Here is a 17317-nt window from a genome sequence, read left to right as displayed (position 1 = left end):
TTTTATTTTTTATTTTTTACTTTATTTTTTTACCATTGCAAAAAACTTTTTTATTTTATTTCTTACCATTGTGATAAACTTTTTCATTTATTTTTTATTTTTTAACATTGTGATTAACTTTTTAATTTATATTTTATTTTTTACCATTGCGATAAACTTTTTTTTATTTTATTCTTTACTTTTATTTTTTACCATTGCGATAAACTTTTTTATTTTATTTTTTACTTTGTTTTTTTTTTTACCATTGCGATTAACGTTTTTATTTTATTTTTTATTTTTTACTTTTATTTTTTACCATTGCGATAAACTTTTTTATTTTTTTTTTTTTTTTTTACTTTTATTTTTTACCATTGCGATAAACTTTTTAATTTTATTTTTTACTTTTATTTTTTACCATTGCGATAAACTTTTTTATTTTATTTTTTACTTTTATTCTTTACCATTGCGATAAACTTTTTTTATTTTTTTTACTTTTATTTTTTACCATTGCGATAAACTTTTTTATTTTTTATTTTATTTTTTACTGTTATTTTTTACCATTGCGATAAACTTTTTTATTTTATTTTTTACCATTGCGATAAACTTTTTTATTTTATTTTTTACTTTATTTTTTTACCATTGCGAAAAACTTTTTTATTTTATTTCTTACCATTGTGATAAACTTTTTAATTTATTTTTATTTTTTACCATTGTGATAAACTTTTTAATTTATTTTTTATTTTTTACCATTGGGATAAACTTTTTTTTATTTTATTCTTTACTTTTATTTTTTACCATTGCGATAAACTTTTTTATTTTATTTTTTATTTTTTACTTTATTTTTTTACCATTGCGAAAAACTTTTTTATTTTATTTCTTACCATTGTGATAAACTTTTTCATTTATTTTTTATTTTTTAACATTGTGATAAACTTTTTAATTAATTTTTTATTTTTTACCATTGCGATAAACTTTTTTTATTTTATTCTTTACTTTTATTTTTTACCATTGCGATAAACTTTGTTATTTTATTTTTTACTTTGTTTTTTTTTACCATTGCGATTAACGTTTTTATTTTATTTTTTATTTTGTACTTTTATTTTTTACCATTGCGATAAACTTTTTTATTTTATTTTTTATTTTTTACTTTTATTTTTTACCATTGCGATAAACTGTTTTATTTTATTTGTTACTTTTATTTTTTACCATTGCGATAGACTTTTTTATTTTATTTTTTATTTTTTACTTTTATTTTTCACCATTGCGATAAACTTTTTTATTTTATTTTTTATTTTTTACTTTTATTACTTACCATTGCGATAAACTTTTTTATTTTATTTCTTACTTTTATTTTTTACCATTGCGATAAACTTTTTTATTTTATTTTTTACTATTGCGATAAACTTTTTTATTTTATTTTTTACCTTTATTTTTTACCATTGCGATAAACTTTTTTATTTTATTTCTTACTTTTATTACTTACCATTGCGATAAACTTTTTTATTTTATGTTTTATTTTTACCTATTGCGATAAACTTTTTTAATATATTTTTTATTTTTTACTTTTATTTTTTACCATTGCGATAAACTTTTTTATTTTATTTTTTACCATTGCGATAAACTTTTTTATTTTATTTTTTATTTTTTACTTTTATTACTTACCATTGCGATAAACTTTTTTATTTTATTTCTTACTTTTATTTTTTACCATTGCGATAAACTTTTTTATTTTATGTTTTATTTTTACCCATTGCGATAAACTTTTTTATTTTATTTTTTATTTTTTACTTTTATTTTTTACCATTGCGATAAACTTTTTTATTTTATTTTTTACATTTTTTTTACCATTGCGATAAACTTTTTTATTTTTTTTACTTTTATTTTTTATCATTGTTATAAACTTTTTAATTTTATTTTTTACTTTTATTTTTGACCATTGCGATAACCTTTTTTATTTTATTTTAAATTTTTTTTTTACCATTGTGATAAACTTTTTCATGTTATTTTTTACTTTTATTTTTTACCATTGCGATATACTTTTTTTATTTTATGTTTACTTTTATTTTTTACCATTGCGATAAACTTTTTTTATTTTATTTTTTATTTTTTACTTTTATTTTTTATCATTGCGATAAACTTTTTTATTTTTTTTTACTTTTATTTTTTACCATTGCGATAAACTTTTTAATTTTATTTTTTACTTTTATTTTTTACCATTGCGATAAACTTTTTTTATTTTTTTTACTTTTATTCTTTACCATTGCGATAAACTTTGTTTATTTTTTTTACTTTTATTTTTTACCATTGCGATAAACTTTTTTATTTTTTATTTTATTTTTTACTGTTATTTTTTACCATTGCGATAAACTTTTTTATTTTATTTTTTACCATTGCGATAAACTTTTTTATTTTATTTTTTACTTTATTTTTTTACCATTGCGAAAAACTTTTTTATTTTATTTCTTACCATTGTGATAAACTTTTTAATTTATTTTTATTTTTTACCATTGTGATAAACTTTTTAATTTATTTTTTATTTTTTACCATTGGGATAAACTTTTTTTTATTTTATTCTTTACTTTTATTTTTTACCATTGCGATAAACTTTTTTATTTTATTTTTTATTTTTTACTTTATTTTTTTACCATTGCGAAAAACTTTTTTATTTTATTTCTTACCATTGTGATAAACTTTTTCATTTATTTTTTATTTTTTAACATTGTGATAAACTTTTTAATTAATTTTTTATTTTTTACCATTGCGATAAACTTTTTTTATTTTATTCTTTACTTTTATTTTTTACCATTGCGATAAACTTTGTTATTTTATTTTTAACTTTGTTTTTTTTTACCATTGCGATTAACGTTTTTATTTTATTTTTTATTTTGTACTTTTATTTTTTACCATTGCGATAAACTTTTTTATTTTATTTTTTATTTTTTACTTTTATTTTTTACCATTGCGATAAACTGTTTTATTTTATTTGTTACTTTTATTTTTTACCATTGCGATAGACTTTTTTATTTTATTTTTTATTTTTTACTTTTATTTTTCACCATTGCGATAAACTTTTTTATTTTATTTTTTATTTTTTACTTTTATTACTTACCATTGCGATAAACTTTTTTATTTTATTTCTTACTTTTATTTTTTACCATTGCGATAAACTTTTTTATTTTATTTTTTACTATTGCGATAAACTTTTTTATTTTATTTTTTACCTTTATTTTTTACCATTGCGATAAACTTTTTTATTTTATTTCTTACTTTTATTACTTACCATTGCGATAAACTTTTTTATTTTATGTTTTATTTTTACCCATTGCGATAAACTTTTTTAATATATTTTTTATTTTTTACTTTTATTTTTTACCATTGCGATAAACTTTTTTATTTTATTTTTTACCATTGCGATAAACTTTTTTATTTTATTTTTTATTTTTTACTTTTATTACTTACCATTGCGATAAACTTTTTTATTTTATTTCTTACTTTTATTTTTTACCATTGCGATAAACTTTTTTATTTTATGTTTTATTTTTACCCATTGCGATAAACTTTTTTATTTTATTTTTTATTTTTTACTTTTATTTTTTACCATTGCGATAAACTTTTTTATTTTATTTTTTACATTTTTTTTACCATTGCGATAAACTTTTTTATTTTTTTTACTTTTATTTTTTATCATTGTTATAAACTTTTTAATTTTATTTTTTACTTTTATTTTTGACCATTGCGATAACCTTTTTTATTTTATTTTAAATTTTTTTTTTACCATTGTGATAAACTTTTTCATGTTATTTTTTACTTTTATTTTTTACCATTGCGATATACTTTTTTTATTTTATGTTTACTTTTATTTTTTACCATTGCGATAAACTTTTTTTATTTTATTTTTTATTTTTTACTTTTATTTTTTATCATTGCGATAAACTTTTTTATTTTTTTTTACTTTTATTTTTTACCATTGCGATAAACTTTTTAATTTTATTTTTTACTTTTATTTTTTACCATTGCGATAAACTTTTTTTATTTTTTTTACTTTTATTCTTTACCATTGCGATAAACTTTGTTTATTTTTTTTACTTTTATTTTTTACCATTGCGATAAACTTTTTTATTTTTTATTTTATTTTTTACTGTTATTTTTTACCATTGCGATAAACTTTTTTATTTTATTTTTTACTTTTATTTTTTACCATTGCGATAAACTTTTTTATTTTATTTTTTACTTTTATTTTTTACCATTGCGATAAACTTTTTTTATTTTATTTTTTATTTTTTACTTTTATTTGTTACCATTGCGATGAACTTTTTTCATTATATTTTTTATTTTTTACTTTTATTTTTTACCATTGCGATAAACTTTTTTATTTTATTTTTTTACTTTTTACCATTGCGATAAACAAAAGTAGTCGATAAAATTTGACGGATCCTTTGGGGTTGAAACAATTTTTGATTACTAAAAATAAAAATAAAAGTAATATTTTCAGTAGATGTTTAGTAGGTCTGATAATCCGACTCTTGAAAAATCTCAACTATTTAGCTCTGTTTTGGTATACATTTCATTTTATAAATATTACTAGCAGGCCGCTCAGCATTGTCTGGTCATAAAATACACTTAAATATGATATTTTGATCGATGACTATTTCGCATTTATTATTATATTATATTTAAGATAAAAACTCGAAAGTTCTACTGGGACAGCACACTTGATCGAATCTTCGAAGAGCCAAAAAGAAGGATCACAGAAGAGATCAAGAACAGTGTAAGAACCTTCGAAGTGAACAGACCAACTTGTTTGTCGATGGACTTCAGTAGGACCGGCTTGGAATATTTTCTTTTCCAAAAGTACTGCCACTATGACACTATTGGTGTCATGAATGCATGCAGCGAGGTGCATATTGCAGTGAGGGGGGGGTGTTTGACGGGATAGAGGAAGAGAGGGCAGAAGAGGGGGTGTTGATGTCTGATTGGGACAAAACAGAAATGTCTGTGGGATTTTGTCAGAAAGAGAAAAAAACAAATAATAATTGTTTTTATCTCATTGTCGTTATATATCTGTTAACATGAAAGGTTGTTTTTAAAACCTCTGTTGAGAGGTATGAAGAGATCCAGAGATTCTTAGCTGATTAAGGCTGACAACTTAGAATGGGGGTCAAGGGTAAGGGTCACCGCTAAGCATTGTTCGACCTGGAATGACTAATCACTTCTAATTTGATAATAAGTAAAACCCTCAGTGCAAATGAGGGTTAAAATTTGGTAGAGATAAGTTCAAAGAGGAGGAGTAGAAATTAGGGGAACAGAGAGAGAGAGAGAGAGAGGTGTTGAGTGGACAAGACGAAAGGTAAGCTCTAAGAGGAAGAAAGAAAGGGTGTTTATAAACACTCTCTGAAGGAGAGGTGGGGAAAAGGGGTTGGATTTAGAAAAAGGAATTCTAAAAAGAGTAGAGTTGTAGCCAGCAAACTGAACGGCTGGGCTGGTCAAGCGCTCCCGATTTGGGAGCCCTCAGGGCCTGATGTTATGATGTTAACTAGCCTGTGTTAATGGGAAATCTGTGACTTTACTGGCCTGGTCTTACATCCTTTCACTGCTATAGTCAGTCACCTACACAGGGTAGGAGACGATTCGATCGCGAGGCAAAGCGCCCCACCATGAAAACACAGTGGGTGAAGACGATCAACAGGCCAACTTGTGATGGGGCAATGTACGATTGAAAGAACACTTGTCATATCGGGTGGAATCCGACGAGGTTAAGGACACCTGGTGTGGTTGGTGCAGTATCGGTCTCGTTATACCACTGTGCCATCAAAGCTGGACCAAAGTGTGGTGAGGACCACTGGAGATTAATCCTGGCTGGTTCCCAATTTACTAATGACACAGAGTCCCGATACACACCAGTTAAAGGAGAGGCATTGGCATTAGTCTACGGACTGGAAGCATGCCACATGTTCGTTTTGGGATGTCTAGAGCTGTTAGTCACCGTGGACCATAAGCCCTTGGTGAAGATCTTCTCAGACAAAGCTCTGGAGAACATAAAGAACCCAAGACTGTTCAACTTCAAAGAACGGTCCTTGATGTACAAATTTCGAATAAAGCATCTCCCTGGCAAACTCGATGCGGCACCAGACTGTACATCGAGATGGCCAGTAACGTTAAGCCAGGAGGAAGCAAACGAAAAGGACATCGCACAAACCATGGATGGTGCCATAAGAGCGTCATTTAACTCCACCTAATAGCAGGACCCCAAATTAAGGGCAATAACATGGGACAGGATTGTGGCTGCAGCTGCTACTGTGGTGAGGAATGACGTACCCTCGCCGAATTCATACAAAATGGTTTCCCTAAATCTCGGCAGGAACTGCTGGAGACAATTCGCTGGTTTTGGCATATGAAAGAGGAGTTATATTGCCTGGAAGAGGTGGCGATAATAGAAAATAAGATCCTCATACCTAAAAAACTACATGTGAATGTACTGGAATTGCTCCATTTGGTGCATCAGGGCATCAATGGAATATTGGCAAACTCCAGACAATGGCTGTTTTGGCTAAGACTGGACGTGTGCATTCGTCAGACCCGGGCTGAGTGCAAAGTATGCAATGTAATGGCTCCCTCACAACCCAGGGAACCCCTAATGCTGTCCTCGGACTCCAAGTTTCCATTTCAGAAGACAGTTACGGACTTTTTCGATTTACGAGGGAAGAACTACCTAATATATGCAGATAGATACACCAGATGGGTAGAAGTCACTCTGATGTCGTCTCGGAATGCCAAGGCTACATGTGACACTCTACAAAACTGGTTCTGCATGTACAGCGTCCCGAAAGAACTGTCAACCGATGGTGGACCACCGTTTGACTCCAGTGAATATAGCCAGTTCCTAGATAATTGGGGCATAAGGAACCGACCATCATCGGCACATTACCCTCAAGGCAACGGGAGAGCAGAATTAGCTATTAAAATGGCTAAAAAGATACTTATTGATAGCACGGACAGTTGCGGTCGCCTATGCTATGCCCGGCCAGCTAGGTCCCTACTGACTCGGTACAAGACCTACATATATTTCCAGCGATGATGCTCTACAATCGTGTGATAAAGGACCATCTCCCAGTGCTCCAAGACCAATATCAAATCCATAAACGCTAGAGAGAAATCAGTCATTATAGGGAAACAGTGATGGCAAAAAGACACAGAATGAAAAGGAATACAATCTAAAAAGTCACCAACTTCAGGAACTGAAAATCGGGGAAACAGTGTTCACACCCATGCTGATGGGGGCAAAGATGGGAAGGTTGGTGGAAACACTGGGTACCTGGCAGTATGATGTACGCATTGATAGGAGTAACCGGGTAAACCGTTGCAATTGCAGATTCCTCCAAAGAATAAACCGGTGGTAGATACCCCTTGTCACTCGATACCCGAGGAGCCACCAAGAATGTTGGATACCATAGACAACCTAACAGGACCCGAAATACCGGGACAATGGTACCCCTATGTGTTCGGAGCAACACGAGCCCGAAACCTCTGACACTCTACCAGAACAGATGGAGGTGGATGACACAGCATCCCCTGGGATGATGGAGGTTGAGGAAGACCATCCAGTGCGTCATAGCAGAAGGGTGACACGACCACCCAGGAACTTATCTCCACAGACATGGGGCACATCGCATGACTACTCCAGAGCCTCAAATCATTGGACCACAATGCGAGTATCTTGTGACCCCAGAGGGGGGAAGGCGTGTAGAGGTGGAATCGAACCCAAGACACCCAGTTACAAGACAGGAGTGATCTTGGTATCACACCCCCATAGAAGTAGACCCGCCCACTTGCATGAGAGGCGAGAGCAGGCTACTTAAACAAGACATTAACAGCAACCAGTGTGCTTTCAAACATACATCGTCTTGCCGACACTTTACAACTATAAGCTTTTTATGCAACTATAAATCATGTAGAATATCTGCATGAATATAATTATACATAATATTTAACTAAAGCTGTTCATCCAATAAGAAAACCGAAAAAAAAAAAAAGGGAATTAATTAAAATGGATGTTTAACAGATTATACAAATTAGCTAGATCTTTTGCGAGTGAATGCTGTTATATCGCATATCCCTCCATATTTACATGAATAAACCAGAAACCAGCAGGAGCAGCGACAGTGATAAATAATGGCGACGCTAAGGCAAAGCCCGTTCGTCGATACTACGTAAATGAACACACTAAACACACACGACAACATCAAAGCCCATTTTTTTATGTACACACATCAACGGAATAACTCACACCTCACTTCAACAAAGAAAACCGCCAGAGGAAGCCTCACATCAAAAGAAAAATCAAAATACAAAACACAAACATCATAGCAGACGCAACTCCGAACCATATAAACACGAATAATTATCCTCAAAAACACTGCAACAGTACAACACCTACTAGAACACATTCACAACTTTCTTAGCTTTAAACGTAATGTATACAAACACCAAACAGATGACTCCCTACAACACATTAAAACACAAAAGGCCAAAACGCAGACCAACGATAAAACCTATCTTTGTCTACAACTACGTTCTCATGACCAGTATAAAAATGGCAGCTTTTTTGACAAGCGAGCAGATCAACCCCAGCGTCTCAAGCTGTGAATCTCGCTCCATCACCAGCCAGGTTCCTGACATCGCCACCCCCGCCTCAGTCTGACTTAACACCAGATCTTCGCTGAGTCATTTTAACACCCGAAAAGCATTCCACTGCCGCCGCTGTCAGAACATTCTGACACGCCAAAAGCAGTTCGTTTCACGATCATTTTATGTATAAATGAAAGGTTTAAACACAACCTTTTTGTCTGTTCCTTTCCTGCTTCCATACGCTCAGTTTTGTAATATAACAATGCGATTCCATGAGCCGTTTATAACAAAGTTGTATTTTCTTTTTAAATAAATAGAAAAAAAGGGGTTTTAATATGAATATCAATACACAAAATACTCAAATTTATAGTAAAGACTGAGTCATCATGGGTTAAGGCTTAAAAGCTAATAAAGGTTAATGAGATTGTTAATTGGATGCAGAACAATGCTATAAAAGGAACGGGTGGAAAGGGCAGGATTTGGTTAAGAGGAAGACTCCAAAAGTATTTGTTTACATTGGACTTGAAGACTGCTATGGTGTATTGTGTTCCACAGATGGGAAGTTCTTGGAAAATTCTGAATATGAAGCAATATAATTTTTTATATATTTGTTAAAAGTGGTGGCCATAGATAGTTTTTAAATTTTAATTTTAAACAACAAAAATAGAATTTTTTAAATAATTTTGAAAGAAATATTGTTTACAAATCTTTCTCAATTTTAATTTTGGTAAAATTTTACTTTAAGGCCCGTCTCACATTCATATAGACAAAATACTGTTTTGTAGATTTCGATGTGCTTAAAAAGAATATCATAACCGTTTCCGTCGCAAATTTACTGTTTGCATGGTATTAACCCCTGAACTCTGGGACTATTTCCGTCATTTCACTGCCTTCGTTTATGCTATGCACAAGTGGTTTCTTACTGAAATGTAGGTTCGCGAGCATGCACGTGCATAGTCACGTGACATTTCACAAGTGTATGAATACATAGCGGATATTTTAAATCACAAGAAGTACTTAAAAAAATAGTAAAAATAATGATGTCAGCCACGAACGGTTCACAAAAACATACTTTTGTTTTTCGTTTTGAGGAAGGGGGAATATTCACTTATAGAACTTGTATAGCTTAACAGGTGCGCCTGCAGTTTAATTAAACGTTTTTCCATAAGTAACGCACCGACATTTATCGAGCAGAGTACCGTTTGACATTTCACAAAAATTCTGTGTTTACATTGTGGGGGAGGGGGCGGTGGAGTGGGGACCGTTTTTCAATTCATAGAAGTTGCGTCTGGTTTTAGGTACACAAAAGAAGAAAAGAAAGTTCTTTGCAGTAGTAAAAGTTAAATGGATATTTACTGTGGAAGTTTTATGAGGGAAACCAGGAATTATGGTTTAGTTAACGAGTTATACTAGTAAAGATTAAATAGTAAATTACAAGATAAAAATAAATTTAGGAAAACTTGTCCGTGGAAAATTCGTCCGTTTTTTCTAGGTAGGAAAACTCGTTCATTATTGAATAAAGATCGATTCAAAACAAATTTTACGGCCTTGAAGGAGATATTGTTTTTAAAAGAGACTATACCCTTCCCCCATAATATTAAAAAAATTTTTTTTTTTACTTGTTTACTGTTTTAAAAAGATAAAATCGATTTTCTAAGTGTTCGTTTTCGACCTAACTAGCTAAATTGTTTGTGGTTTCACTTATTTTAAAGCGTTTATTCGTCTTGCCGACACTAAGCTTTTTATGCAAGTATTATGCAAATATAAATCATGTAGAAAAGAGACTACAGCCTGCATAATATATTTTAAAAAATATTTATACTTATTTACTGTTGTTTTAAAAAGGGCAAAATCGATTTTTTTTTTACCTAGATGGCTAAGTTGTTACTTGTTTAACTTATTTTAAAACGTTTAGTCAGTAAAAAAAAAAAATAATAAACAAGTAGCGTCAAGTGTTACATAAGAACAAGAAATAATATCCGAGATTAGGGGTCTTGATAATCGCTCAAAAATAGAAAATTAAAGAAAATACTGAGGGAGATTTAGTTTAATTTTCGATAAGCTAAACTTTTTAAATTTAATACGATCGCTATGTGAGATATTCTCTCATAGCAGTTTTGCTCTTGGCAGAATGAAAGAAAACCAACCAGAAATTACAACAGGATCACCTTTTAAACTTCAACGTAAATTTGATTAAACTAAAAAGATCCAAGTTGCAAAAAATGTGTCATCTTTAGCTTTCTGCTATACTGGGCCGGTAACACCCGCAAAGGGTAATAGTTCATCTTCGCGTAATGCTGGATACAAAACTCTGCTGACAAAGAAAAGCTGCAACAAGTCGATGAGTTAAGTAATGTCTTCCAAAGATGAATGTTGCAGTCCTCATGGAGTTCACTGTACATAACCGTTCGAATGGTGGACAAATAACAGGTCAAACTGTAGACCTTAATTTCGTCTCAGAGAGACATTATATATTGTAATGATAAAAATCAATTAACAGAACACAACAGTGTGCAATTAATATTTCGACCAACAAAAGGGCATTGGTGTTTGCAAATGATAATAACATTTCGCACAACATTAGAGCATTAAAACGTCTCAATGAGGCAAAATGGTTTTGAGGCTACGAGCCTCGAGTGAATTTCCTACGTCCATCTCAACCTGTTGTCTGTGTGGAAACTGACGGTCTGAAAAGATAAATTTGGCACTCTTATATTCGCATATCCGTCTATATTTAAATGATAAACCAGAAAAGCAGCAGCAGCTGCGACAGCGTCAATAATGATGATGTTGAGAAAAATCCTTTCGTCGACACAATACACATGAGCTCACTAGATTCACACGGCAACTCCAAAGCACATTTTTTTTCATATACACACATCAATAGAATAGCTCACACATCACTTCAACCAAGAAAACCGCCAGATAAGGCTGCACAGCAAAAGAAAAAAACAAAATATAAAACACAAGCATCGCAGTAAACGCAACCCAGGCAGCATATTAACGCAAATAAGTATTACACAAAACATTGTAACAATTCAAAACCGACTAGGTTACATTCACAACTTTTTCAACTTCAAATTGATATAACACACATGCATAAATACACCAAACAGACGATCCCTACAACGCGTTAAGACACAATAAACAAACGCAATTAAAATAGAAAAATTTAAGCTAATTATCAATTTGCCCTTTGTCTTCAACTACGTCCGCACCACCATTATAAAAACAGTAGCCGTCGTGACAAAAAGTCAGTCGCCCAGAGTCACAGCAAATCTACAGCATGGGATAATTATCGGCTCCGTCGGACCCCTCCCAGTGTTATATTATGAATAAGTGTATGGTGGCGAGAATGAACCAGACAAACAATATGTATTTAAATTTTAAAATGATTGATTTCTCAATTGTTTATTTATAAAAGTTAAACTTAATGAGAAAGTAAAAATAAACAAAGTGTTCAAAGTTCGTAAGGATGATGCACGCAAGAGTGGATTTAACGTTGGGAAGTGCAGTATCAGAACAGATACTACACTTTGCTCCTAATAATAATAATAATAATAATAATAATAATAATAATAATAAATTTACCTTCAGATGAAACAAAGCTTTTCTTGTAAGAAATTCTGCAAAAATAAGCAGGCCTCTCATTGGTCGGTTTATCGCCCACGATTTTATTTGAATCTATCAGATTGCTTGTGCCTACTAACTGCCAAGAGTATTCTTAGAGCTGTTATAGTCGCATATACCTCTATATTTACATGATAAACCAGAAAAGCAGCAGCAGCTGTGACAGTGTCAATAATGGTGATGCTGAGAAAAATCCTTTTGTCGACGCAATACACATGAGCTCACTATATTCACACGGCAACTCCAAAGCACATTTTTTTTCATATACACACATCAATACAATAGCTCACACATCACTTCAACCAAGAAAACCGCTAGAGAAGGCTGCACAGCAAAAGAGAAAATCAAAATGTAAAACACAAGCACCACAGTAAGCGCAACTCATGCAGCATATTAACGCAAATAAGTATTACACAAAACATTGCAACAATTCAACACCGACTAGGTTACATCCACAACTTTTTCAGCTTCAAATTGATATAACACATGCATACATACACCAAACAGACGATTCCCTACAACGCGTTAAGACACAATAAACAAACGCAATTAAAATAGAAAAATTTAAGCTAATTATCAATTTGCCCTTTGTCTTCAACTACGTCCGCACCACCATTATAAAAACACTAGCTGTTGCGACAAAAAGTCATTCGCCCAGAGTCACAGTAAATCTACAGCATTGGATAGTTATCGGTTCCATCAGATCCCTTCCCGACGTTATATCCACTCTCGCGTGCATCATCCTTACGGACTTTGAACACTTTGCTTATGTTTACTTTCTCATTAAGTTTAACTTTTATAAATAAACGATTGAGAAATTAATCATTTAAAATTGGAATGCATATTGTTTGTCTGGTTCATTCTCGCCACCATACACTTATTCATAATATAACACTGGTGTCAGAAGCGTGCGGCAGGGAGGACCAAGACTTAGGCAATTTAATTAAAAAAAACCCTTAATCTTCTCGACAAACGAGGGAGGCTAATGTATGCCGCGCTATCCGCTCGTTCTATCAACAACAATTAGCCGCCTCCATCACCAACTACTGTGAGCCGCATTGTGAACAGCGTTCTATCAACAACGTGTATCCGTCGCCGCTGCGGCCGTACTGTGAACCCGCCCCATCAGCTACCAGTAGCAGCCGCCACCAACTACTGTGAACCGCGTTGTGAACACCATTCTATCAACAACAAATACCCGCCGTACTGTGAAACCGCCCCATCAGCTACCAGTACCCGCCACCGTACTTTGAAACTGACCCATCTGCTCCCAGTACCCGTCGCTGCTGCCGGATTACTGTGAACCCGCCCCATCAGCTACCAGTCCCTGCCGCCATACTGTGAAACCGCCTCATCTGCTACCAGTACCCGTGGTCGCTGCCGCCGTACTGTAACCCACCCCATCAGCTACCAGTATCTGCCGCCATAGTGTGAACTTCGTTCTATCAGCATTAATCTCAGCAAGAACAACAAGGGTATAGCCTTGCGCGTTTCAAAGACTTTATCATGTAAATATGATCGATATCTGAGGGGTGGGGCATTTTTATATTTGCATATACCTCTATATTTACATGATAAACCAGAAAAGCAGCAGCAGCTGTGACAGCGTCAATAATGGTGATGCTGAAAAAAATCCTTTCGTCGACGCAATACACATGAGCTCACTAGATTCACACGGCAACTTCAAAGCACATTTTTTTTCATATACACACATCAATACAATAGTTCACAAATCACTTCAACCAAGAAAACCGCTAGAGAAGGCTGCACAGCAAAAGAGAAAATCAAAATGTAAAACACAAGCACCACAGTAAACGCAACGCATGCAGCATATTAACGCAAATAAGTATTACACAAAACATTGTAACAATTCAAAACCGACTAGGTTACATTCACAACTTTTTCAGCTTCAAATTGATGTAACACGTGCATACATAGACCAAACAGACGATCCCCTACAACGCGTTAAGACACAATAAACAAACGCAATTTAAATAGCAAAATTTAAGCTAATTATCAATTTGCTCTTTGTCTTCAACTACGTCCGCACTACCATTATAAAAACACTAGCTGTCGCGACAAAAAGTTAGTCGCCCACAGTCACAGCAAATCTACAGCATGGGATAATTATCGGCTCCGTCGGATTCCTTCCCAACGTTAAATCCACTCTTGCGTGCATCATCCTTACGAACTTTGAACACTTTGTTTATTTTTACTTTCTCATTAAGTTTAACTTTTATAAATAAACAATTGAGAAATCAATCATTTTAAAATTTAAATACATATTGTTTGTCTGGTTCATTCTCGCCACCATACACTTATTCATAATATAACACTGGGATGGATCCGACGGAGCCGATAATTATCCCATGCTGTAGATTTGCTGTGACTCTGGGCGACTGACTTTTTGTCACGACGGCTACTGTTTTTATAATGGTGGTGCGGACGTAGTTGAAGACAAAGGGCAAATTGATAATTAGCTTAAATTTTTCTATTTTAATTGCGTTTGTTTATTGTGTCTTAACGCGTTGTAGGGATCGTCTGTTTGGTGTATGTATGCATGTGTTATATCAATTTGAAGCTGAAAAAGTTGTGAATGTAACCTAGTCGGTTTTGAATTGTTACAATGTTTTGTGTAATACTTATTTGCGTTAATATGCTGCATGAGTTGCGTTTACTGTGGTGCTTGTGTTTTACATTTTGATTTTCTCTTTTGCTGTGCAGCCTTCTCTAGCGGTTTTCTTGGTTGAAGTGATGTGCGAGCTATTGTATTGATGTGTGTATATGAAAAAAAATGTGCTTTGGAGTTGCCGTGTGAATCTAGTGAGCTCATGTGTATTGCGTCGACGAAAGGATTTTTCTCAGCATCACCATTATTGACACTGTCACAGCTGCTGCTGCTTTTCTGGTTTATCATGTAAATATAGAGGTATATGCGACTATAACAGCTCTAAGAATACTCTTGGCAGTTAGTAGGCACAAGCAATCTGATAGATTCAAATAAAATCGTGGGCGATAAACCGACCAATGAGAGGCCTGCTTATTTTTGCAGAATTTCTTACAAGAAAAGCTTTGTTTCATCTGAAGGTAAATTTATTATTATTATTATTATTATTATTATTATTATTATTATTATTATTATTATTATTATTATTAGGAGCAAAGTGTAGTATCTGTTCTGATACTGTACTTCCCCTTGTCTGTCCTCGGCCAGTGGAGGAGAAATCGTTCTTGACTGAGAATTTTTATTTTTGTTCCTGTTCAAAGTGCCCTTTTTGGGGAACTGGATTTTTATACTAAGAATTAATTATAAATTGGATTTTTATACTAAGAATTAATTATAAATTGGATTTTTATACTAAGAATTAATTATAAACTGGATTTTTATACTAAGAATTAATTATAAATTGGATTTTTATATTAAGAATTAATTATAAATTGGATTTTGTATAATCTTGCTGTTGTTATACTTCGGAATTTTCAATTTTGCAAAATTTGACAGAACGACAATAAATGTTGGTGATTGATAAATTATAATTTTAAATAATGCATGGGTGCATTTGGTATGATAGAAAAACTTAACAGAATTAAAAATCAAAAACAAACAAAACGTACTGAATAAGAATCGAACTTCCCCTGTTAATACCTTAACACTAGAAATATTAAAAAAAAAAATGTAATTAACTAATAAATAAAAAGCGAAACATTTGGGGGAGGGGGAGGCCGTGTGTTGAACTCTCATAAACTCATTTGTATTTTTTTTATTTTTACTTTAAAATTGTTAAATCAATCATTAAGAAAAAAGTAATCGATAAAGAAATTTATTAATCTATTATAGGGTTTGTTTTACTATACACATAGATTCGAAAAAGTTGTCAAAAACAAATATATAGCAAATAAATGTTATCAAAGGCAAGATAAGTTACTTTTCTACCTAACTGGATAACTTTTTAGTGTTTTTATTTATTGTAAACTGTTTATTCGGTTCGAAAAACGAGTAATGTTGAACGCTGCCGGCGAACAAGAAATAATGGCATTATTTTTGTCTTTGAAGAATCGATATTCACTTCAAAATAAGAAATAAAACAAAATGGTTTAAGAAACCCACCCAATAAATGTCACTGTAACATTCTTGGAGGGTGGGTGCTCTTTTTAAAACTAAATCTCCCTTAGTATTTCCTTTAATTGTCTATTTTTGAGTGATTATCAAGACCCCTAAGATGTGATACCCTCATGTCGGACATTATTTCTTGTTCTCACGTAACACTTGACACTACTTGTTTTTTTTTTCACTGAATAAACGCTTTAAAATAAGTTAAACCATTAACAACTTAGTCAGCTAGGTAGAAAAATCGATTTTGCCCTTTTCAGTAAATAAAAGTATAAATATAAAATATATATATATTATGCGGTCTGTAGTCTCGTTTTTGAACTGAATAAACACTTTAAAATAAGTGAAACTATTAAGAACGTAGCCAGTTAGGTAGAAAACGAACACTTAGAAAATCGATTTTATCTTCTTTAAAACAACAGTAAACAAGTAAGAATATTTTAGGAAAATAGTATGGGGGTATAGTCTTTTTTAAAAACAATATATCCTTCACAAACGGTCATTACATGTGTTTTCAATCGATATTTATTCAATAATAGACGAATTTTCCTACCCAGCAAAAATGGACGAGTTTTTCATGGACGAGTTTTCTGGCCACCGATAAGAATATATTAAAAGTATTAACATCCTCCCCATTTTAAGAATGCGTTCTAAATAATAACGTTATTATTTCAACACGGTCCGTATTCTACATAAGTCCTTTTCGTTTTGTTTGTACAATATAATTTGGATTTAATTGTTTCCTGATCTTTTAAAAATCTAATGATATAATAGCGCCCGGTAATGTCAAGGGGGTGGAGGAGGGTACATTATTAAATATTGTCTTGTTTCTAAATAAATCGGATGTTACAGTTGGAGGGGGCATTCCCACTTGAAAAACTTATGAAAAAGTAAAGTTATAGAGTTTTAAAAACATCTATTGGTAATTTCAGTTAGGGGTAGTTTTTTTTTTTTTTTTTTTTAATCTTATAC

The 17317-nt window shown here is 32.0% G+C and overlaps 1 protein-coding gene across 7 annotated transcripts in view; it reads right to left on the bottom strand.

Moving 5' to 3' along the window:
• The window catches only part of LOC145267163 (metabotropic glutamate receptor 5-like), a 138818-nt gene that overhangs the window by 120684 nt on the left and 817 nt on the right, over nt 1–17317 (bottom strand). The window lies entirely within an intron of this gene.

This window comes from Euprymna scolopes, chromosome 42, assembly GCF_053919585.1.
Source record: "Euprymna scolopes isolate OS-2025 chromosome 42, ASM5391958v1, whole genome shotgun sequence".
In the NCBI taxonomy this organism is placed as follows: Eukaryota; Metazoa; Mollusca; class Cephalopoda; order Sepiida; family Sepiolidae; genus Euprymna; species Euprymna scolopes.
Note: the sequence above shows the minus strand (reverse complement) of the source record. Positions and strands in the feature narration are given on the sequence as shown.